Source organism: Haemaphysalis longicornis, unplaced genomic scaffold (genome assembly GCF_048455015.1).
Source record: "Haemaphysalis longicornis isolate Haplotype H1 unplaced genomic scaffold, Haemaphysalis longicornis Haplotype H1 scaffold_2, whole genome shotgun sequence".
NCBI classification, from domain to species: Eukaryota; Metazoa; Arthropoda; class Arachnida; order Ixodida; family Ixodidae; genus Haemaphysalis; species Haemaphysalis longicornis.
This window is the reverse complement of record NW_027526295.1, coordinates 202372948-202398169: the sequence shown is the minus strand read 5'-3', so window position 1 is coordinate 202398169 and position 25222 is coordinate 202372948. Positions and strand designations below refer to the sequence as shown.

General features: G+C 46.9%; 1 non-coding gene across 1 annotated transcript; it reads left to right on the top strand.

Annotated features, from left to right (window-relative positions):
- Positions 1 to 4030: 4030 nt before the first annotated feature.
- Trnaa-cgc (transfer RNA alanine (anticodon CGC)) lies at positions 4031 to 4102 on the top strand. Its single transcript has one exon. It is a non-coding gene; the product is annotated as a tRNA-Ala (tRNA).
- The last annotated feature ends 21120 nt before the right edge of the window (positions 4103 to 25222 follow it).

Sequence of the window (25222 nt, the reverse complement as noted above, 5' to 3'; positions counted from 1 at the left end):
GCTTCATGTTACATTGCAATTTTGTCCATCAGAAAGTAATTAAAAGGGGGAGGCATAGCGTTGATGTAGCGAATTATTTTCTGCAGACAGCTTCCTTACTGGCGGAATGCGAAAAGTTTTCGCGAATTTGTGGCGCCCTCTTGTTCCCAATCGAAATTGCTAACCCCCCCCCCGACGAACAAACAACAAAGATAAACTTCGCCTCATCAATCCTGCCAAAGGGCAGAGGGGAGAATTCTCAATGTTCCTAAAACCCAGTCGTGGGCCACTGAGAAACTTTGTTATGCTCATTCATCTGCACGCAGCGGCGATATTAAAGGAACACTTCCACGAGAACCGCCGTGGAAATTTAGAGCGAACGAAACATCACTTTTCTTTTATCCCATTTGCTCCAAAGCCGCCGGCGCCTTGAGCATTCTATGCCTTTTCTTGCTCACTGTGTCTGCTTGTTTTCTTTTTTCGTATTTCCCTCCAAATCCAACTACGCCCGCTCTGGTGGCAAGTAACTTTTCGCCACATTCTATCAAAACTATTAACGCCGAGCATTCTTTAACTACCTCCATCTCGATACGCCTGCTGGCGTATCTGGCCTCGTAACACAAGAGAGGCCTAAACACAGTATACACGCGTGCGCACAGGAGCGGCAGTATCTGATCCTTCACATCTGCGCGCTCTGCTCGCACCACTTTGCTCGCGGCATAAGGAGCTAAACCTGCGCCAGCTGTGCAGGCAGAATCGGCAGTACACATTCTTTCACATTCGGACCGTGGCTATGAAGCACTCACTCAAAAACGATTACGAGGAGGCGCGCTGAGGTCGACCTGATGGCGCCGTAATTGCACTTTGAACGGTTCACAAAACCCTATCTTCAGCTACTCCTCATGTCAGGTATTATCGGAGGGCAGTGCTTTCAGCTGCCACTCAGAGAGGAGCAACTCCTGAAAAGCTAATGGCGTCGTGCAGCCGCCGAGCGTTGCCGATTCGCAACGAATTGGACGATCAAAAGCAGCGGCGCATACATAATCCGGACTGTTTTTGTAGGTGACACCTTGAGAGTTCGTACAGGATGCTTAGTACTCCGTATATAAAACCAGCGTAGCGCGTGATGCAATATGTTTCTCTAGCTAAGGGATGTAGCGTGCCGCAACGCAGAAACGGCAGGTATGAATTAAACCCATTTACGTTCGCCTTTCGTGATTTCTTTAGCGAAAAAAAAAAAATGCTGCAGAGGACATATGCATCTTCTTTGCACCTTCTTTGGATGAAATTGGACCTTTCGGTGCTCTAATTTAAGGACATGGCAGTCTACTGTTGCTATCACCTGAAATTGCCTACTCCACTTAGGAAGATAAAACCACTGCTGGAACTTCCCTTCACCTGCTCCCATCCTGCTGATATCATCCCCATACTGTTTGCTCGTTCGTTGTGACCCGTCGGGAAATCCGACGTACCCTCCTGCCGAGAACGGAGCCTCCTGCCGGAGCAGAGCAGGCGTGAAACGTGAAGAAACAGCGCAGAGTACAGGTGGAGGTCAATTTTTGCGATCATTTCATTGCGATAAGGTGCGCTCTTAGGACTGTGTGATTGGGTGTGCACTTGAAGGGTAAAAAAGAAAATTAATCAAACAGGCTTGCGAAGAAATTTGCAAGATAATGCGAGTTGCAGCGTTGCGCTGAAACATACTGATGGCAAAGCGCCCGCATTTGCCACTTAGAGTGGATTGGAAACAAGCCTACTGTCCTCACTAAGACGCTAACAGACAGCAAGCATTTAAATTGTTTTTCTGACCCTTATATACTTCTTGCCGTCGTATCGCCTCAGAAACTGCAAGAAGTACACCTCGATGGCATCATTCATCGTCTTCGTCTTTTTTTTTTCAACTTAACTAAAACGCAGAGCGTGTCGGGGTTTAAAATTTGTACCTTCTTGTGCAGATTCGTCGTTGTTTTAGAACTCGGTGCTAATAAATGCTCCGCGATGTGTGTCTAAACGAACGTGTTTGTTGAGAACCGGGCACCAGCTAGTGTTGCGGAAAATAACAGGTGAACATGTTTGCGAGCGTTACAGGGTACAGGGCAACCTTCCCCGTACGAGGTCTCAATTTCCTCGATGCAGGTAATTTCTCCCAGCTGGGTTGCTGCAGCAATTCCGTCCTTGTCGAGTTTCTTTACGTATTGCCCCCAATTCTCTGTTCAGCTCATATTGAGCCATCATTTGGCTTCACTTGTTTTTCAGTGGCCGTGGCTTGGATAGACTGACCATTTTTAGACTGATGCTGCTAGAAACCTGTAGAAATTAACTTGTTTCCTTTGTCGGATGCCTTCATCGAGTATAAACGCTGGGAGCATAATTAAGTGACGGTAGTTCCTGAAGCTCCTGACGCATGACTGAAGGAACCAGAGCGAAGGAATGAATAGCTTAGGCAAGTATTCATCTTGTTAACCGTAGGAAAGGAAATAGTTATTGCAGTCGCCACCCAGATACGAAAAAGAAAGGGTGGACTTGTCTTGATAAAGTTGCCGAAGGCGCCAAATGCTGCAATCGATCACCCCGGTAAGCAAGAATGGACGCTATATAAGAAGCGACCAAATGGATGTAATAGCCACGTGACAATCTTCGTCAGCCTCAACGGCGCAAATATGAGATTAGTGCATATTCGCGTACGGGCTGGGGTCGGTCGATAACCTCACAGACATGACTGCCCTTGGATTGGCCGTACCAGTTTAGCGCAGGAGCGTAGCTAAGTTGGCGAATGCCCGAACCCAGCCATGGCGTCTGCAGGAGGCGTCCACAAAAGCCGTGCCCGTAAAGTGTGTGACCTCTCCCGCCGGAACTTACGCCGTCGCCAACACCTGCTGCAGAAACTCAATAGAAGTTTCTATAGGGTGCGTTGCTCTCCATAGCACATGCATCAGAAAAATATAATATAACTAACGCGAGCATCAAAATTCTTTCCGAAATTTTCAGTTGGCCTTCAGCCTCTGGGAAGGCAGTGTCGCAGAAGCACGGGTGCTGACTTTGCGATAAGTAGTTGCAGTGAGAAAACGATGTTAAGGTTGTAAGCTTAGCGTCGATATCGACAGAAGGCTCTTCGACGAGCTTAACCAAAAAATAAACGCTTCTGCGTTCTCACCTAATAGAATTTGCTAAGGGTTCTTCTGCGACTTTTGTTTGTTTTTTTGCACCCCTGTCGCAAGGGTACGTATTTTGTTTCAGTATATGAACTTGAGTCGTGAAATTCCGTTTATAGGTAGGTACTAGCCCTCCACTTCGAGCCAGGTGCAGAACGTTGAATTAATTGTGTTGATATCTTGCTCCCAGCACCTAAGCCAACGTGAAACATTCCATTAACTACCTTTATTTCCGGAAACAGTGCGTGGAATGAATTCATTTATTGCGTTAGAGTTAAAGTGTACGTGAAGATCCTTTTTAGCCTGCTAGCTGAGAGAAGTAAGGTGATATAATGCACTGAATATTATAAGATATTCCTTTCTCGAGAACAGAAGAAGTAATTTTTAGTAATACGACCTCACACCGGTTTTAAGGGTATAAAGTTGCTTAATTTACGCGTCAGTGCATGTTACTGGGTCGCACTACACTGTCAAAATTTGCTAAGATAGCCAAATGGGAGTTTAAAATATAAATCATTTGCATAAAACTGCTGCACACCTGTACTGAAATTTCAACTTCAAGGTTACGCGGCCTGCTCGAAGGTCAACCGCGGCGCCCACTCTTTGATTACGTAGGCTGCTACTTTTTACTGCTTAGAAAATTTTACCTTTCTTTGAGTGACAAGCCACAGCAGAATTCTATGTTAAGTTAGTGTATGCTAACCGAAAGACGATATTTCCACCCAGTCGTGATCATTACAGCCAAGACCATTGTATTACAAAATTTTAAGTAATAATTCAGCACGCGTATGAGTCTATTTGGTCTGTGATACTAGGCACAGGACTATCTTTGTACCATTACACACACAATAACGGTCTATTGTGGAATATATCCAATATTTACACAGACTAAATTGTCTGGGGGTGTAGCTCAGTGGTAGAGCGTTCGCTTCGCATGTGAAAGGCCCCGGGTTCGAACTCCGGCACCTCCACGATGATTTTTTTTTTCAATCGCGTATGCCTGAAAAATGTTTTCCTATGATGGCAACATTGCAACGCGATACATTTTTGGTAACTACGGGCGGAGGTCGCCCTAGACTGTCATACTATAATTGGACGCTGAAATAAGCTGAGAACAGTACGGGCGATGATGAACTTTGAAGCGGAGCAAGATGTCAGTATAAGGTGAGGAATCGTTTTTGTCATAAAACCCAGTCATATTAAATAGCGTAAGTAATCTGTATCGATAACCACGCATTTGCAATTTTTATTACCCTCCTTTAAAAGGCTTATCCAGAGGGGCTGAATTTCTAACCCAGAGGTGCTGAATTCTAACCTACAAGGCCCTAACAGGAGCCTCCCTGAACGAGTACGTGCTGCATAAGTGGCGCTAATACGTGATAGTGGCGGCACCCAATGACCCAGCAGGACGCGACGGCTCCGCCGCTCCCACCGACCGGCCGGATCCTGCCCGTATTTCAAGGACTCCACAGTCAAGCACGACATTCGACACCTCCTGTGGGACTATCGATTCCGCCTACTCCGGGACCGACGCGCCCGACAAGTGCCATCATATCAAGATAAGATGACGCCCACGAATCCCATTCATGCCAAGGGGACGTTACGCTCGCTGTGGAAGCGAAAGAATCAGGAGTATCCCGAAGCATGTAAGGCCTAGAGGAGCCCTGCACTTCATCTCAAACATCCCCCTCCTTTTTTAGGCCACTGGACACCCGTTTGCCCTATAAATATTTACGCATCCCAGCATTAGCAAGAAATTGTGGCAGACAGGTCATGATTTCTGCCTCGTGACCAGTGGGACCTGTGTTTCACTTCCAAGTTGTCGCAAAAAGGTCAAAGACTTTTTAATGCGTTCGCGTCACTGAGGCGTCGCTTTACTCAACTCGGGAAAATGGCGGTGTCCCTTCACATATCCAATCAGCTTCGATGGAAGCTGACGGCAAAATTCTGCCATCTCCATCTAATTACCCACCCGCGAGGCTGCGCTCCTGAGCGCTGCATGCATCGCGGGAGATTTAATAGATGGCGCAAGCTAAATAGTAAATGCCCAGTGCCTCTTCCTTGCCACAAGAAAGGGGCGAGGAGAATCATCCGGGCACACCACTTGGCTTCATACGCAACCACGCGCGCCCGTCTCCCCCGCTGCCGTCACAGCCTTATGCGCTGCTGTGCGCTTGGAGCTTGCGGCCAAAGAGCTTCTGGCCACGTACCGTATTTACCCGATTCTAACGCGCACCCGATTTTCCTGGCAAAAAAAAAAAACGAAAAAACTTGCACCTGCAGTTGTAACGCGCATGGGACTTTGTGACCCAGAGAAACGGCGATTTATTTCCCGAAGTAATCTCACTCATCTCGCTACTTGACACTCTCCGCTGACCACAACATCTCGGCCTTGGTACCTTCAAGCGCGTTCACGATGCCCCACTTCTGAACGAACGTTCAGCCATGGTCGATGGGATCGTGGCCCACGCCTTTCACGCCCATCCCGAGAGCTTCTCCAGAGGTGCACGCTTCAGCCGGCTGCTCGTTTTGAACGCGTGTGAGCTGCTGCTGCCATTACTGTTATCAAGCGCGAAAGTGAAACGATTTGACGATTTGTGTGAACGCCGACAGAAAAGCCTAGGCGCCTAGGCTTGCTGCGTCCGAAAAATCGTTGCTAAAAGCTTTGGCGCCATCTTGAGATGGCGATGGCGATGGGTGGGACGAAATTTCCGCTGTTTCGGCAGTTTCGGTTTTGTATCCGATTCTAACGCGCATGCGATTTCCCGGCCTATTTTTTCGGAAAAAAAAAGTGCGCGTTAGAATCGGGTAAATACGGTATGCAGAAAGTGCACGTAAGCACACACCAGCAAAATGGCTCGAAAGTGTTCTTTCAGCGTACGCGACATCCAGAGAGAGAGAGAGAAAGGAAGGACGGAAAGGCCGGGAGGTTAACCAGGTGCTGAGCCCGGTTTGCCACCCTGCACTGGGGGAATGGGGTTCAGGGGATAACAGCGAGGGCGGGAGAAGAGGAAGGAATAGGAGTGGGACGGCGCACTCTCTAGTCCCGTTTTGGGTGCGACATCCAGACCCAATGAAGCGCCAAGCAGAACAGGAACGTCTTTGCTAACAGCGAAACGTGGTGTAGACAGCGGATGTAGGCTGGGTATGCTGCCTCGAAAACGCGAGCCAAGGCAAAAACGCGGGGCGGCAATAAAAACGATGGACGTCGTGAACCCGACTCCCCGAAGCGACAACAGAACAGAAATGACCCCCCCCCCCCCCCACCCTTTCACTTGGTCCTAATTGAACTCCTTTGTCCAGTCCAATTGTCCAATTCCATTGTCCAATTGAACTCCATTGTCCCATGTAACTATCATTCGAAGCTTGGCTTTACTTCGATTTCCACAGTTTCGTAAAACGCAACATTGTTTTAACAGCGAAGCTGTTTAGCAAATCATATTTTTTGTGTCTGCAGTTAAAAATTCCAAAAAATTGCCGATTGCGCAAATGAGAGCGCACGCCTCTCAGCGTCCACCCGGCAGTTAACAAAACCATGAAAGTGCTTAGCGCTTGTATGTGCGTGCATCGCCACGCCCGCCCAGCGTCCCCTGCGCACATTTGTCAACCCAATCATATCCACGTACGGAGGTTGGCCAAGATTGGGGGGACCGCCCGGCAGTTAAAAAAAAAAACAAGAAAATTTCGAGCGCTCATGTGTGCGCGCCTGCGGCGGCCGCCTAGCGTCCTCGATGCACATTTGTACAACCACAACTGGCAAAAAAAAAAAAACAGCGTTCACCGTGGTAGCGGCAGCACTTGCTCGGAACGAGGAAGACACGTTATAGCGTCCGCCCCGCCAAAGTAATGTCCAATGACGATCACCTCCGAAAAATGAAAGATGCTCACACTTATACCAACAATGATGGAGTAAAGGTTGTTGCGGCGGCGAAAAAGAAGCAAATCGGCTGCAATCAGGGACTTAATCCTTCGTGATGGTCGTGAAGGCGGCGTACGGCTTCGCTACTTTCAAGTCTTGTGTGTTAGTGTGAGCTTCCTTCTTTTTTTTTTTTTTCATTAAGACGACAACTTGATAGTGTTCTGTATTTAAAATTTCAGAGGGTACGCACTAATTTTACTACCGTACTATAATAATACTAACCGGCAATGCCTTCCGGCAGTGCCTTCATCAAAACAGTTAAAGAAGCACAATAATCATGTGCAGGAATGCGGAGGTAACATGGTACGTACCGCTAATATTTCAATTTACAATTATGAGCAACCGTACAAAAGTGGTGAGTGTATCGTAAATTAATAACCGTAGCCGAGTGTACTGAGCACACTTGTCATTTTCTAGTTTAACGCTGAAAAATCAGTTGAAGTATTCAGAATTTTTGAGTCCATGATACTAGAGTAACGTTCCGCCAACACACCGACACGTGTTTTTTGTGTGTGTGTGTGTGTGTTGGCGACCAGTGCGTGTCCGAGTTACGCAGAGCAAGACGCTTTTGCGTGCCTTGTTACTTTTGAGATAATTATTTTCCAAGGCTCCTCCTCTCTAGCTCTCTGGATTCGCAAGGACAAACGAAAAAAAAAAACAGACCCGATAAAAAGCTTAGAATAGTGAAATAAAGATCACAATGAAGAGCCGTAAGTGGGTTTCGACGGTCGCTATCGCCTTTCACAATAACAACCTTTTCGGCACGCGCTACAAAGGCTCATCCCCGAATGGATCAGAGATTTTACGTGTATCAACGGGTCAACTCTACAAAAATGTCCTTTGTAGAGTTGTGTAAAGCAGCGCTAAGAAAAAATGTGTTTTCCTTAGATGATAGAACAGGTGTGGTACACAATTATAAGTACACACAACAATTCGTTCTCACTAAAAAAAAAAGATTGGTATATAGTGCGAAAGCAACATACATCCCGGTTCACACAGCGTTGTGCAAACAACCCACTATGGGCAGTTGCAAATTCGTGCGTATGTGCTATACATTAGCACACCGATTTTTCAGATTTGGAGGGGAACGAAAAATAGTCCGAATTGAAGAGCAGTCCGAAAAATCCGCGACTCGCAAAAATGAATTTGAATTCATATATGTTGCACTGAAGAATTCGCGAAGGGTTCCTTGCCTTAAATTCCTCCTTCGTCTGAGAACGTCTGCTTGCCTCTTTGCAAGCGTCACGTTTTCTTCGTAAATACTGGACAACAACGCCAAAGTATTGGCAATGTCTTGCGTTGACGGTTGCGGGCAGACGGGAGTGTCTTCGTCGTACTCAAAGTCGCTTTACGGCAGCGCGGTTACTTTGCACACGATGTCGTCTTCCGTTAGCTCCGCGCAAAAAGTGTTGTTTCAAAAAAAACAAAAAAAAAACTGGATATGGCCTAGTGAGACCAGCTTCCAGCTTTCGAGATTGCTTCCGCTGCAGACTACATGCAAAATTATGGCTAGCCACCATATTACACCATATTGTGGTCTCCAAAATCAGCGTTTGTTACCCTGGCGAGACTCAAGCCAATCTCCATCCAATCCGAAGCCAGCCAAGGAGCTGAGGATTCAACATGGCGCTATCCTGAAGCCGCACCGTGGCTTTGTCAAAGAAACTTTTGTCCGGAAAATCAAACTTTTGGCTTGATATTGTTCGAAATATTTTTTGTTATAATAAAGTACTGCTATACGACAACTGACGGTTCCTCGGGAAAGACCGGAATATCCAGCAAGTCCGAATTTTTGGAGTCCCAAAAAACGGTCGGCTACTGCACACTCTGCGGAGGTATGTAACACTTTGTCAGGCTTTAGAGTACGCACGTATGCTTGAAAGTACAAGCATAGATTTCTACTCGACGCTTTTAGTGCTAGTGCTAAAAAGTAATTGAATGGTGGATACATTGGTTGCCGTATTCATTGTGAGATGCATGCACCAGCGCGCGGAGAAGCTCGTGCAGCAATGCGCGCAGAACCAACATGCATTCCCGATTATAGCGCATTTTCCGTAACACCTCCGCGGGTATTTTCTACTATGTGGATGTATTACGCAGCTAGAATAGCAGGAAAAAAGTGTATGGTAAGCATTGGAAGTCTTACGAGATCAGCCAGTGGCCGCAGCTTGATGTATAAAATACGTATATATATTTTTAATGCGTACCGGTTGACGATGCTAGACTGAAGCGTGACGTTAGAACTTAGGTCGGGTCATGGATACCCTATGGGCACGTAAGGTCAGGACATCCCCACGTTCCCCGCCAACAGGGATCTCAGGCCGAAACATACGCCTGTTCGCAAACAAAGGGAAATTTTGACGAGATGTTTTTGACTAAGCCAATGGGAATTTTCCGGGCAGCTTTCTGGCTACATGCAGCAATGGGAGTTTTAGTGACAAGTTCTGGACACGGAGATGTTTTGACGCAGCTTTTTTTTTTTTTTTGCCAACTGAGCCGAATAATTTGTGAATGATGCGCACGCTTTCATTATGTGACACTGACTAGGTAAGTAAGTTACGGTAAAACATGCGGGGCGGATGGGGTAAGTGGTGCCTATAGGGTACTGCGACGTGTCCCTCCTTCAGCGTATCCCCATACAGGCGCCCCATTACTCGCCTTTCACTTGTTCTTCATGTGCTATTGTGCCATTCCTTTTTGGGGGCTACTTCAACCACTATATAGCTCCCGCTTTGTGTGTGTGCGTTTGTGCGTGCGTGTGCGTGTGCGCGTGCGTGCGTGCGTGCGTGCGTGCGTGCGTGCGTGCGTGCGTGTGTGTGTGTGTGTGTGTGTGTGTGTGTGTGTGTGTGTGTGTGTGTGTGTGTGTGTGTGTGTGTGTGTGTGTGTGTGTGTGTGTGTGTGTGTGTGTGTGTGTGTGTGTGTGTGTGTGTGTGTGTGTGTGTGTGTGTGTGTGTGTGTGTGTGTGTGTGTGTGTGTGTGTGTGTGTGTGTGTGTGTGTGTGTGTGTGTGTGTGTGTGTGTGTGTGTGTGTGTGTGTGTGTGTGTGTGTGTGTGTGTGTGTGTGTGTGTGTGTGTGTGTGTGTGTGTGTGTGTGTGTGTGTGTGTGTGTGTGTGTGTGTGTGTGTGTGTGTGTGTGTGTGTGTGTGTGTGTGTGTGTGTGTGTGTGTGTGTGTGTGTGTGTGTGTGTGTGTGTGTGTGTGTGTGTGTGTGTGTGTGTGTGTGTGTGTGTGTGTGTGTGTGTGTGTGTGTGTGTGTGTGTGTGTGTGTGTGTGTGTGTGTGTGTGTGTGTGTGTGTGTGTGTGTGTGTGTGTGTGTGTGTGTGTGTGTGTGTGTGTGTGTGTGTGTGTGTGTGTGTGTGTGTGTGTGTGTGTGTGTGTGTGTGTGTGTGTGTGTGTGTGTGTGTGTGTGTGTGTGTGTGTGTGTGTGTGTGTGTGTGTGTGTGTGTGTGTGTGTGTGTGTGTGTGTGTGTGTGTGTGTGTGTGTGTGTGTGTGTGTGTGTGTGTGTGTGTGGCTCCTTCATGGCTCCTTTAAAGGAGAGATGCAGAGAAAATGCAAGAAGTTTGTTTTATTCGAAAGCTTTCGTGTTTTATAGTGCCCCCAGCGCTTGTCCGGATACAAACGATGCTTTATTCACTGAGAAATTAATCAATTTAAGTTAAAATTTTGATTTTCCCGCTAAATCGTTTGTTTTTGGTGTCTGCAATGACATCACAGGAACCGACCGCTCTGCAGCCTAAAGTGCCTTGATTCACGCGTCCGCCGTGCTGGGTAGAGACACGTATACGTTGGCGCCGCCATTTTAGGTCGCTCGCTCGCCGCCGAAGCAAGTCATTGTGTCAAAACCGCGCGGAAATTATCGCCGCAACGCGGTTTACTGGCGAAGTTTGAATCATCTTATCTGTTTCGCGTCGCTAGGTGTCGTGGAACACTGCGTTGAGCACGTTGGCCCAATTGCGGCGGCACGGGACCGTTCAAAGGGTGTCTCCACCCTGTACGGCGGTGCTAGCTTCCAGGTACCCTGCGCTGTCGTAGCGGTGTCGTTCCCGCGTTTCTTTACGTTAACTGAACCTAGATGGCGCCACCATATACCATGGCAAGCCTTTGGTTTGTTTTTGACCGTATTTACACCTGGCTTGTTTTTGTTCTGGGAGAAAATAATCGTTCCCTGAAACAGTGCTCGCTCGACAAATATGGTCACGTAAGACGCCGTTGCTTGTTTCAATCGGCTAGTGTCAATCGGCCAGTGTCGTCTGAGACAACCCCAAGCCCCGCAGTGCTGTGCAGCTAAACCAAGCATAGTGCGCGCAGTACCAACAGCAGTACGCATCAATACTTCTATGTTTACATGTGCTTTCGTAACTTCCGCTGTTTGTCCCACCATTCTTATTGCTTTGTAAAACATGTGCCCCTAATTTAAGCGCAAATCGCTCGTTCGGCTAGTTTCTAAGCTCTACCAAATATGCGTCTGCTCGTGCCGGCCTCCGCCAATCGCAGAGCTGGCTCGAATGACATCATATGTTCTGTTGCGGGAAATGAGCTGGTGGGTCGCATGGCCATTCCCTTTTTTCCTGATTATGTAGCTTATTTGAGCTAAATTTACGTTAAAAGTGGTGTCAGTATGATTCTAACGCGGCGATCTTTTGAATGAACAAAACTTGTGTTTTCTCTTCATGGCTCCTTTAATATCCGTTACTGACTTCAGCGGCTGATGCCTACCACCCTGGCTTAGGAAGCGCGGCCAGGGTAAAATCAAGAATGCTATGGGGACCTGCTCTCCCTCATTGACATTTTCTGCAAGGCACGGTCATTAGACCCAGAGGCACTGTACTTTTTGCTGTTATACTTACTTCTGATCGTATCCCAATGGTACAGGTATGCCGAAACATGCGAAAGGAGTGTAGCAAAGTAATTCATCAAATCGATCGAGCTAGCGTATACGCGCTCTCACCCCGAAGCTCGCTTTACAACAGTCGGTGCCAAACAGCCAGTTTTGTGTTGTTTTGTCCATTGTGTTTAATTTACTGTTCGTTACATATGCCATGGTGTTTTTGTAATGATTATCTGGTCAAATTGTGTTATTGATTTTTTTTTACACATTTGTAATGTGGCTGACTGAAGACGACTTTGTATTAAATGTACGCCGGCTTTAATAAGCTCGATCCTTGGGATATGGCTTTCCCACATTTGGTGTTCCCAGTGAAGCCAACGTATAAAAAACATGCGGTAATGGGCGCGAACGCGGCCGAAGGAAACCACCGACGACGATCAGGCCGCGGCTACGAAGCGTCCGCGCAATGCCCGTCGATAGCCCGAATACTTCGGGGCAGAGAACGCAAGACGTTGGCGTGACTACAATCCCGCTCATTCCTTTCCCAGTGTGACGTCGCAGTTTGCGCGACAGTTTGGGGCCAACCAATAACCCACAAACCGCTTCGCTGGTCCCCCACCTTCACAGAATAGAATGGCGATGAACTTTTTCCTTGTTCTGCACTTCGACGAATATATCGAATTACTGCGTAACCAATCTTCTTGGAACCTAAGCTATGCGTGACAAACACAATTCTTTCCATAGCCGTGAACTTCTCCTCAGCTGCAGTTTGTGTGAGAAAAACAAAGTAACGCGGGGAAGAGAAAAAAATGAAATGTGAAAAAAGGAGACAGAAAAAGATACAGAGGAGGAGACAGAAAGAGAAAGAAAGAGAGAAGATAGATGGGCTTCTCCATGTCTGTGCCAAAACGTATTACAATTGCTCTTCGGAAAGAGAGAGAAAAAAAACAAGAAACCATTTCTTCTGAAAATATAATCTAATAATTCGTAGCTTAGGCTTCGCCCACAATGCTGGAAATATTCTCTCTTGTTCGGTAATTGAGCAGGAGGTTAACAACCTGGATTGCAACTTCGGTTGTCTTAAGATTGCACCAACACGTGAAAGCCGCTTTTTGCAAGTGGAAATCGGCGTCGTTTCTCCAACACTGGTTTCGCCATCTCCGAGCCTATAGGGGCAGCGATGTCGACCCTTGAATTTTTGATCCAGTGCGCTGAGGATCGATGGGTTACAGGCGACGCTTTATCGATAGCAAACCTTGGCTCAATAAAACGTGTGGGACGACTGGTTGGAGATAAGATTACGTCCTGCAACCTCAAAAGCGAAGTGTCATATCCTCAGGCACACTGGATGTCAGCACGAGATCTTTGTCCAACTCAAGTCTCGCACATTGCCAGACTCTTTTGCGCCCAATTGCAACCCGCTGGGGTCGCCGAGAGTGATGGGGGGCAACTGGCCGCACCAAGTACATTACCACCCAGCAGAGCGCCGGCGCCTCTCTTTAACACCCGTGGCGATAGACGGCAATGCGCACTTAGGCTAAGTGCCCTGGAGTTATTTAAACACGTTGAGATTAAGGAAGCCTCTATAAAGTGTTGTTAAATAACGACTCACTCTTGACCTTCCGTTCTTATCTGCAAGAACAAAAGCGCTGAAGCAGCTACAGGGCTTCTGAATTGCAAACCCAAGTTTAAAGAAAAGATGACGAGAAAAATAAAGCCCCTGCTTTCTCTCATCTAGGATGTGTATGCTGCGTAGGCTTACAGGCAGTCTTCGCCTTGTACCCCGCCGTTCGCTTCAGAGCCCCGCTTGCCCAAACTCGCGGGGCGTCGGAATCTCGCATCACGTAAGACTGCGCTCCCTGCAAAGTGCGGGAGTAAGCAAGCGGATGCTTGCACTGGCGACGCGAAATAAAGGAGCGCGCCCCTGCTGCGTCGGCGTGCTTCCAATCTCAGCAATCCTGTAAGGAACGAGCAACGCAAAGAAAGTTGCAAATGCGCAGAAAGGGAAGTCACATTTCTCCACTCATTTGGAGCAGGGTTGCAACTGCTGAGTGTGTTGCCACCGCTGTGGTTGAGACCCTGTTCCTCTGCCCGACCGGCCCTTCAAATTCTATTTCAGCTTTTTGTAGCACGGCAGCCTTGCCCGTCTCGTTGAAACTGCGAACGTACGTGAGGCTAGCGGGAGTAAAACTTGACACATGACAGAAAACAAAAACAAAACTCGTTTGGTCTCCGGAACGGGAGTCTTGTTCACAGATTTGTGAACCATGCTCCTGTGCGGCAGCCTAAACTTTTTTTTGTTGTTATGTTGTACGCCTTGGTTGGTTCCTTCAAGCTTGCACGACGTACCCTCCCATCAGGCAAGCGTTCGTCAATCCTCCGGCTTCGGGACTGAAGCTAACCAACATTTTGATGCAGCCGAACGCAAGCTTCTTTTTATTTCAATCTTCATAAGTGCTGGTGTTTCAGACCGGAAATTTACTTTTACCAGAGTCCGTCAATGCTTCAATGCTTTTCTGGTCGTGAAACTTCGCCGTCACGCTATGGGAGAGCTTCGCACGCTGCTCAGGGAGGCCGCGCCGAGGCGTTGACGGACTCTGCTTTTACTGATGACCATAATGATGGCAGCCCTACACTATTATAAATAATGTGTTAGCTCTACTAAAATACGACTTTGATAACAATTTTAACAAGATAAAATAAACCCGAGAACAACGTAATTGGACCGAATATAATAACAATATTAAATTATCGAACTGGCGACAGTGTGAAATTTGATTACTATTTAGTAGCGCATGAGACAGGACGAAAGATGAGGAGACACACGACGGCCCGATAGCGCCGGCGTGTGTCGCCTCATCTTTCGACCTGTCTGAAGCGCTACTTGACGATGTGCGAACACCAACCAACCCAACTGTCAAATCTACGTAACTTTGAATGTAGAGCGAAATTATACCACTGATAAGAGAACTACAGTCCCACTACACCGCAAACATTTTTTGAATAAAAGACATTTCAGACTGGCTTAAGCAAAGCAAAGTTACGCAAAGGATGAGCGAAACAAGGAGGAAGCATTGATGAAACGCTGTCTGCCAGCCAAACTTATTTTGTGAATATCATATAGGCATAACGCTCCTACGAAAAACAGTAAAAAAAATCTTCGCGCGAAGGCCGTGGACGACAGAAGAGCAGCGATTGAGAACGACGGGGCTCTGGCGCCTTACCTCGTAGCTTCATACACCGTCACCACTTCACCCAGTGGTGCAGCAATCATCAGCAAGCCAGGTGCTTTGCACGGAGATTCACCTTACTCCCTGCCGGAGCTGCGGCCTCTTCTGCCTCTCAAAGCTTAGAGAAACATGGCGGCACCTACAATACCGGCATGAGCAGCCTTAATACATGTAGAAAACATTGAATAAATGAAAACACTTCACCGACAGGACGAGTAAGCAGTCCTAAGTGTCTGTAAAATTTTTATTGCGTGAGCAACAATGTATGCAAAATTTCCGCGTCATTCCGCAAAGCCGCGTCGGTCTGTCACCATAGCGAGCGATAGAAGATGAAGAAACGACAAGTGGAGAGAGCGTGGAGAAAGCTGTTTTCGAGAAAGAAGAGAGCTGACTTCGTAGTGGTGTCGACCTTGCCACGCCGACGTCAAGTTGAAGCGTGGCACGCCGCCTGTTGCTACGCAGTCCAGACAAGTCCTATATGACACCCCCCACCGCTTGCACGCGCTTTGATAGGAATGCTCAGCCAGGTCAGGGCAGCCAAACAGGAACCCCGAGTAAGGCGTTCCATCGGTCCGAGCCTCGAGTTCATGAGTGGGAGATACGAGATGCTCACGCGGCCTAGAAAATCATTCGATCAATCTTCAATTAACTTTTTATTCTTACCCGTCTACTTCTGAGCACTAAGGGGTCGGGATTTTTGTGGTGACCGGCAATTCAATGTCCCCGTACTTGGTTAAGCGCTGTCACCGTCGTTGGAAGGTACAGTCGAACGCGGAACCCAAAAGTTTTTCGCGACTCAAGTAAAGCTATTGTGCTCAAAAAGATAGAGCAAGCGGTAAGCTTAAGCATTTCTTTGGAAAACGACATATGGTAGCAGAAGCGTATGTAACAAAACAGACAAAAAATGTTCGAAAGCTGTCTTGATTTCTTCCATATTTTGATGGTTTTGATTAGGAACTCCTACTGCAACTGTGATGACACACGCCGAAGCACCTCGTGAAGTGAGGTTTACTTATGAATTGGTACTTGTGTTTTCATGACGGACAATACCCTAAAAGATAATAGGCCCGCCCCCTGCCTCGTAGGGGTGGTAAATTAGTTGCATTCCTAAAGACTATATATCTCACTCTAACCGCAGGTCTGACAGAAGAAGTGCACAAAACTGCAAAGCTTTCATATATTAGATAAGGTGCCAACTCCAGTGGACAAAATCGTTGTGTGAATGTGCAATGGTGGAGCGAACGGTTAAGGCCGAACGTTGTTCCACCAGAAGGCGAAGGAAGCATAATTTTTACAGCTCTCCCCGCAAATCAACCGCACTAGCTGGCAGTCAGTAACCACTAGAATTAGCGAGTATCAAAACAAGGGGCTCCAGTAGGAATGCAAGTTCTCTAAACTTTGTGCACTTAAAGATCACGGGTACTTGGTTCTATACCGGAGGCTTCTGGTTCAATTTCATGTCACAGCTCCTGCAATTTCATTACATCTAAATGTCACGCACTCACACTGGCACGTTTGCTGCATGTCAATTAACCTCAAAGTGGTCCCCATTAATCCAAATCTATCCACTGCAGCGCACTCTATAGACCAAAGTACGTTCGCTCGTGTGGGTTGAGCACGCTAAATAACTTAAGTAGCTGGCCTTAAAGAGATAACTAGCCTGCAAGTGCCAAGTAAACCTCTCAACAACTTAGGCACCGTCTGAAACTACCCGTTGAGACAGGTACTTTACAAGGGCTGATTCCTCCATAATATCTAAGCCCCGGGGTTGCAAGCGCCAACCTTGAAAATGCCAAGTCACACCTGTAATACCGACTAAGCTCATACACGGTCCTTCACTCAGTTAAAACAAGGGCTCAAGTTACGTGAGGTTTAATCCTTGGATTTCAAGGCACTTCTCTCCTGTATTAGGCATGGTCGTTAACTTGTAGGAACAAGTCATGGGAGTTTCTTAAGCGTGTCTCAAAGGTTATCTACAATCCCCGCCGGGGGCTTAGCTCGTGCGATTGGCCATGCACGGCTTAGCTTTGGTTATTTAAAAGTACGCATTAGATAATTGTTGGCTAAATAAAATAAATAATTAATTCCGTATGCATATTTTCTACGTTAAAGAACTTACTTGAGCCACGAAAAAGTAGCGCCTTCATTTAGTGACACTGCTTTAAAGGAGCCATGAAGACAAAATACAAGTTGGGTTTATTAGAAAGACTGCTGAGGCTCGATAACAATGATGCCAATATCATCGCAATCTTTGAACAAATAACGGAGATATTAAAGAAAACGTGTGAAGCCAAGGCGACCCCCTAGCCAATTTCCCGCAACTTTTCTATGACGTCACGGAACCTTGTTTGTGCGATTGGCGGCCGCCTAACTGACCTGTCGCGACGACACATGACTGGACGTCTGTAATGGGGCCTCTAGTTCCATTTGACTGCATCACTTGAATGCTAACGTGCAGTTAACGCTCTGAAAATTATGTTTTATTGTTGGTCCATATGACGTCATTCTTGCTCATAACACGTCACTGTGGCGCAAAATTTGAAAGATTTTAAATACTTCTTGCTTTTTTTCCGTTAAAAAACATCTTTTGTGGCTTAAATGGAGCTGAGCGAGATACTGAATCCTAGTTCTTTCAAAATAAATGAAGTTGTATTTTCTCTTCATGGCTCCTTTAACTATAGCTGTAGCATCATTTTTGACGCACATTTTTTACTGTACTTTTTAAAAATTATAGGCCGCCCTTGGAACTCAAAATTATTTTGAATGTGTTGAGTTAAGTGACTTTGATTTTTGTAGCAAGCTACTTACTGGAGAAAGTTTTTTATCCTCGTCGTTTTTGAGGATGCGGGCAGCGAAGATGCAGGGATCGGAATGCGTAGCGAACCATTTTCCCTCGCGGGTATCTGTTTTTTTTTTCCTTGATGTCTTTCCCCCCAACTTTCGAATTTACGGAGGATCAGCCATACACATTCACCTTGCGGCCACTTCGCCCCTCTACGGGCCAACTCCGCAAAGAAGCGTTTAATAAAGTACAACGCTTCCTCACCTCGCCGTCTTAACACCCATCATCGGGACAGTGCGCTGCAAACTGTCAGCTTATTTTTGCGAGTCTCAAAAATTCTCCCTCAACGGATCCCGCGCACGTCTTGAAGAGGCCACCTATAGCCTGGAGCACCGGTGGAGCTTTGAAATGCCGGCATCGTTCATCATGCCTCGAGTGCGGGCCAGCAATAACGAAAGGCAGAAACGCCGTTACGTATTCAACGCTGCGCACACCTTCAGGCGCGGGTTACTTTGGCCATCTGCATTTTTCATGGCAGGGTTTCAAGAAGCGGCGAATAGATGGCCTTTCTCCTGTCCGTTTCAAAATCCGCATTTCACGATCACCGGTCTCTATGGCGGAAACGCCCTGGCGCTTCGCTGTATTGATGTCCATAGTGTAGAGCGCGAATGTAGTATCCTTCCATGCCCGTGCAAGAACGAAGCCAGGATCCGCGGCGCAAGGGGCGGAAAAGGTGAATAAAGAAACACGAAGGAAGAAGTTCGGAAGCTTTATTCCAGCGCCCGGGGCCAGGAGATGCCTTTATAACAGGGAAAGCCACATCGAAGGCGACAAAATGGTCCACCAAAGGTACTGGAAAATTAAGACAGAGAAAAACTCCACAGGGGAGCCCTTCTTTCCTTTCTACCCGCATTTTTGACAGCGAAGCTGTTTAGCAAGTCTTAATTTTTTCTGTCCACCGTTAAAAATACCAAGAAAATGCTGAGCGCGTGCCTCGCGGCGACCACCCGGCAGTTAAGCAAACCAAGAAAATGGTGAGCGGTCGTGTGTGCGTGCCTCGTGACGACCGCCCAGCGTCCACTGCGCACGTTTGTCAAAGGCAAATGCGCAATAATATAAATTGGTTCACACGCACCTATTCCAGGTGGCTTATTATGCGGCCGGAACTGTAACAACAATGGCCTTATGGTCACTGTGGTACACTCCTATGGGCCCGAGAGTTTTAAGAAATACCAAATTTATACAGGCTCATCGGTTTGGACATATTCACATTAAGGTCACCAACAACAATGGCAAGGGTTATTCCCTTCTCGCTGAATTCAGCCGCTACTCGACCAGAAGGTTTTTACTTATTACAGTTATTCATTGTATTATTTTGTTCTGGTATTTTACTTGATGTTCCTTATAGCTGATGTTACCTTATATTAGTATAACGGGCACCGTCACTTCACGTCACTATATCTCCCCCAGAATCCGTGTTCTCCCTGGCTGAGGTGGACCTGTTCTCGTGTGTCGTCAGGAGCACGTATCCTTCTCACGTACCGTTGCGAGTGTCTTCCGCACTGCACTCCGCGAAACTTTTAAAGACGATAGTTTTTATGGGGCTACCTGGTCTGTCTGCCTGCCTGTAACTCGAATCAGCCCGAAATGATGCTGAATGAGCCTGATCACTTGGGTGTTACTAAACCGCTGGGAATTGGTGAGGAAGAAAAGTAGGATACACGCAGTGAGTATTATAGAGGATGTATTAAGGAGAGGATGAGAAGGAGAGTGTGGCCTGTAGGGGAATAGGAGGGTATGACTCTGAAGGTGAAAGGTAAAAGACCCAGTGTGACTAGAGTAGGGGAATAGGAGGGAGACGGGAGGGGGAGGTGAACAATTCGCGATGATGACGATAATACAGGAGAAAGAGAAGGAGGATATACTATTGTAGAGGAAGATTAATGAGGTAGGGGAAAGTGGGATGGAAAGAAAAAAAGGGAAGGGATAAAGGAGAGGAGTAAGAAAAAAGGGCAGCAACAAATGAAGGCGCCGGAGACTTAGAAACTACGATCGAAAAAAAGTGTAGAGGCAAGGAAATGTGGAGAGGGACTCAGATGGAAAGACGTGGAGGGAAGGAGGACATTTTTAAAATGAGCATTTGGTGCAAGATGGCCGAGGCACCAGCCCTATGGGGGCGCCAAGAATGCGATTGTGGTGGGAGAATATAAGGGCAGTGGGAGGGGAATTGGGGATGGTGTTAGGATGAGAAGGGAACAAAGAGAGAAAGGAATGACAATGAAGGAGAGGGTCAAAGAAGCAAAAAGGAAAGGGTGGGGTCGAGGATGGGGATGGTGGGGTGGAATGGGATGATTTGGGTGTGTAAATGCAATATATAGGTGGAGGAAGGAGCCAAGGGAGGGTGCAAGGTGAGGACGGGTATCGGAGAAAGGGGAGGATCTAAGGGAAGGGTAAGTGTTGGAGGAGAAAGGAAAAAGAGCGAGGAAGAAGCGGAGCTAGAGATCACAATAAGGAGTGAGAACAGATGAGTGTGGGGACATTACGAGGCAGCGGGAACAAGAGAACAGTGCAGGGGGAACCAAAAATCAGGGTAAAGACATAAGGGAAGGAACGGTGAAGGAGATCGAGGATTGGAGGGAAGAAGGAGAGTGGTGGGGTGATACAAGGTAGGAGGGATACACAGTAGGGAAAAAAGGAGGATCCGGAGAAGAGGAGAACGCAGAGAGAGATGAAATCTGTGGAGCGCGAGGGCAACTGGATGGGGAGTGGAGAGGGGTAGGGGGAGTGCAGGAGGGGGGTTGGAGCGGAGCAGAAACGAGAAAGCCGGGGTACTAAAGAAAGAGAAGGGGAGAGAGAAATGTAAGGAGAAAATCGGGACAGGGAGAGCCTAAAGCACGGGAGAGGGCGAAACTAGGGGCTCGTTACGTGGGACGAGGGGTGGCGGAACTGCTATCGTCTTTTGACGTCACTTGCAGCCAACCAAGCAGGTACGCCGTCAGTTACGGCATTGGAATACCTCTCCCTAAGAAGCCAAAGTTTTCCCGAAAGGGTGAAAAACTGGCACCCATTTCAATACAACAAAACTCGAAATTGGCGGCTTAGTCGTCGTCATAAGGGTCTTGTGCTGCTACTGCCCACGCTTAAAAGAAAAGATGTGTCTGCGCGTACTGGCGCGCAAGTATGCACGTGCCGAACATGTTGAGCGAACTGGAGTTTTTTAAAGAGCGTAATAATTCAACAGCATCGCAACTCTGCAGGAGCTTTCATGGGGCACTGATTTTACAGGAGCTACGTATATGCAGTGACGTGGTCAACACGGCCTCACGCCGTGTTCACAACGTCCTTGCGTGTAGAGGCTGGTTGTTTCCACCTCTTTGTTTTTTCTTCGTCATTACCTTAAACTCGTTTCTTCGTTTGCCTGTTTTTAGGTTTCGTAATGTTTTCTCAGCCATGGTGTAAGCATCATTCTGCATTCTACCGGTTGATTTACGCTACATGGCTACTTCAACAACTGTCTTGTTTGCGTCAGAGCTGCTATACTAGTCAGGAGTGCTACACCCGCCCTTCTGAAATCGGGCTTTGGAGCCTGGCCGCCCAACCTCAGCTATTTTTCCCTCCCATCGCTGACGCGGCGCTCCTGTTGTCTCATGCGGGCGCGTTCTCTTCTTTTCCAACTCGCCGTGAACGTCGATGTGCAGGAACACAGCTGTTTCCTGCTTGGCTCGTACCTCCAGCGCCAGGCGCCTCGTCTAAACTTCGCGTGCCGAACAAGCAGTTTTGGCAAGGCTGCAAGGCTTTCAGGCTGTCTGGCAGACCGATCGTGTTTGAACCGCCACGCGCAACGCATAGAGGAATGCCGAGTTTTTTGTTTGTAAAACCCCACATCTAAATCTGGGACAAACAGTTCGGTTCGACCGTTCGCAAGGCTCTGCACTTATCAGCAAACGCATGCCAACGTTAGGCTTCATTCGCGATTCTATACAAGCCAGTTCGTCCTCAATTAGAAACGAATTTCGATGTTTTCGTTTTCAATGTGACACTGTACTGCACCAGACACATTACCTAGCTGCAGTGGGAGCAGGGTTTCGACAAGTGTAGATGGTGGCTGAAGAGTACGTAACATTGAATTATTTTCGTTTTGTGACACCACCTGATAAGGCACCAGTTCAGGCTGATCTTCTGCCCGTTATAGCCAAGAAACTCCTGCAGCTGTGAAACTATTGCAATTCACGCATATATTTATGCCAAGAGGACCACGATTTCTAGTTTCGCAGCAACAACACGAGACAGGCTATGTGAAACGAAGGGAGGGTAAGCGCTTCCTAACCGCTTATTCTATTGCAATTTTAACACGAAACACAAGCTCTGAGCATGCTAGAAACCCCAATAAATACATCTACAAAACATGGTTTACGCACACAATTGCGCATGACTTCCACTAGTCTGTTTCTTTTTAAGTGGGAGATCATTGACACATGCCACACCCTTTATCGCACTCCAAACGATATATTGTTGAGTATAAGAGATTTCCTCTTTTAATAAGGACACGTACGGGGCGGCAACATACGTGGGAATCTGGTTAGAAATAAATATAAAAAAGTGTGAGATTTCACGAAGGCGCTCCTGTACGAGTTAACAAAACTTGTTGAGCTAGTTGGCTCATGCTTATTGTAAAGATTAAAGGGGCGCTAAGCAGACCAATACGAAGTAGAAACACACACCACATACAGGCGCCAATTTCAAACTGTTCCTTCATGAAAACCACGCTTACTTGTACACAGGCCAATAGTGCAGATTCAAGATTACTGCCAGGAATGAACATTTGCTGACGGCTCACAGATAAAATAGCAACAGCATTTGACATGTCGGCAAACAAAAAAAAATGGCAATAATTATTGCACTACGTGTACACTATGCTCAGAACGTACGCCAATGATAAGTACAGAACTCCAAAACAACACTATAAACACGACCCTAAACACAGCCCTTTCTAACCTCAAAAAACCAAAGGAAATCTAAGCGGTCTAGAAAAGCGAGACTCACCGGGAAAAGCAATCACAACAGTTTTGTGTGACTGCAGAATTCCAACCAAGCTCCCGGCGAAGCTGTTACTGCAATTAGCTTCTTGGAATCTCCGGCAAATGGCCCTGATATCTCCAAGCACATCTAACTGGCCAATTTGGCATGTGGAAGCATTCGTGCAAGCATTACCATCCAACCCTGCGGGGCAGATTGTTCCCTGCGCGTCCGAAACTCTTGTGACAAAGTCTAGAACCTGCAACGCCTTCATCCCGTGGCTAATATTCGACGCCAACACACCAGATATTGCATGTATTACTAATTTTCGCCAAAGCTTCCTATCAAACCACAAACCTTAAGACTCTCCCATACATCCCACCTGTTTCTTCCTGACTTAAACTTACTGCGGCGTTTTGCTCTCCGCGGGAGCCCGAAACCGTGCTTGTAATGCTTTCGAGCACTTCTAGTCCCACCAAGAGCTCTGTCGTAATAAGGAGCCACTAGTGCGCCAACTGTGCGCTAACTTTGGGACCTCCTCCTGTATATACCCATTGTATGTTGTTTCTTTGAGATGAATAAAGCACCATCGAATCGAATCGAATCGAACGCCACAACACGTGCGGGAAAGTCGTCATTCCCTATTGTCTCACATGAGGAGCGTTCCTGATATACCGTTCCTAATTTTCCGACACGGAACAATGGGTGGGATTACACGGCACTGTTGGTTATTCGGAGGAGTATAGTGACTTACTGCTAGTCAGTGTGTCGGGGCATATGCACCGATATATTTTTTAATTGTAGCCGGGTATACATAATATTCCGGGGTAAAATGCTTTAGAGATAATTATATTGTAAGGGTTATTTAACGAAGACATCCTATCAAATTTGTACGCTAAATCACGAATTTCTGGTTCACTCGGTGATTCTGCTATCTAGCTACCTGGGGTGCATACCATTAAATATTTGTGTCCATATGGGTTCTTTTTTACACTTATCCTTACTTTCCCTTTGTTTGCATTAGCATTCTGAAGCCATACGGCTCCAGTAGTCAGCATTGACTCCCTGTACATAAGGCATCGCTCTCCTTAGACATTACTGCTTTGCATTCTTCCAGGTCCCTGCGTCACGGCATTCAGTCTGGCAAAGGCCCTGCAAGGAGCGTGCTTTGCATCAGAGGCGTTCCCAGTGTCGTTCACATATGTTAAGAGGGCAAAGTTGCGCCGATACGGTAACAGAAAAATAAATGGGCCGCGTGTGCGCTCACTTCGAAAGACGTTAATCTTCTGCTGCCCGCGCCCCGTACAACCTTTGTCAAAATTTTGTAGCCCAAGCCGAAAGTGCATAGGTCGCCAAACATTCAATGTACAAGCTTACGTCCAGAGAGCGGTGCTGAAACATTTTATGCCAGAAAGCTACAGAAAACACCTGTCTTTCTTACTGTCGCAAAATAATTTTGTAATATTTCAGTGTAAATTCTCTGAATTTTTTTATTTGAATTGTTTGTGTTATTTTTTTTCTTAAGTTTGAATTCTTTGGGGTGCAGAAGGCTTAGGCTTGGCCTAGAAAATTTTGACAAAGGGTGTACATTCCTGTCTCGTCTCTCCTGTCCACCTCGCGCGCTTTTCCCATTCCATCTCACTCCTTCGACAATACACACGGCGGCAATTTGCTCAAGTCAATTCAATTTTTTTCGTGCACTATGGTCTCCCGCCTTCTAGTGGAACCTTTTGTTTCTTTCAGACTTGGAAAGCCCCGACAAGGTTTCGTCTAGGCGAGAGCTCTGTTTTGTATTTCTAGGCCGGAATATTATTTTGAACGTGTATGTTCTTATTTGCCACCGCCAATATTAAGCATACACCTATTTTCAAGTAAGAGAACACTGCGTACAACCAGTTATGTATTGATGTTCTGCCTCAAATATGCTCAACATTTTCGTTTTGCTTAACAACGTTGACAAGGGTGAGTTCTGGTACCAGATTTAGTGGTTTGGAAATATTTTGTCTGTATAGTCTTGTGGTCTCACAATTTGTCCATATTTTGGCTGTATGGATGCATGGAGGGAGAGACAGAATAAATTTTCGGGTTTAAGTAGCCCGAGACAGACTATCGTTTCTGAAACATGAAGAGAACCTATAAAGGGTACTCCACAGCAAGCACAGTCATACTGCGGAGAAGGTTGAAGGTAACAGCACAGAGCCACCGTGAATGGAGGGAGGGAGGGAATGAGGTACAAAGAAAGAAAGAAAGAAAGAAAGAAAGAAAGAAAGAAAGAAGGAAGGAAGGAAGGAAGGAAGGAAGGAAGGAAGGAAGGAAG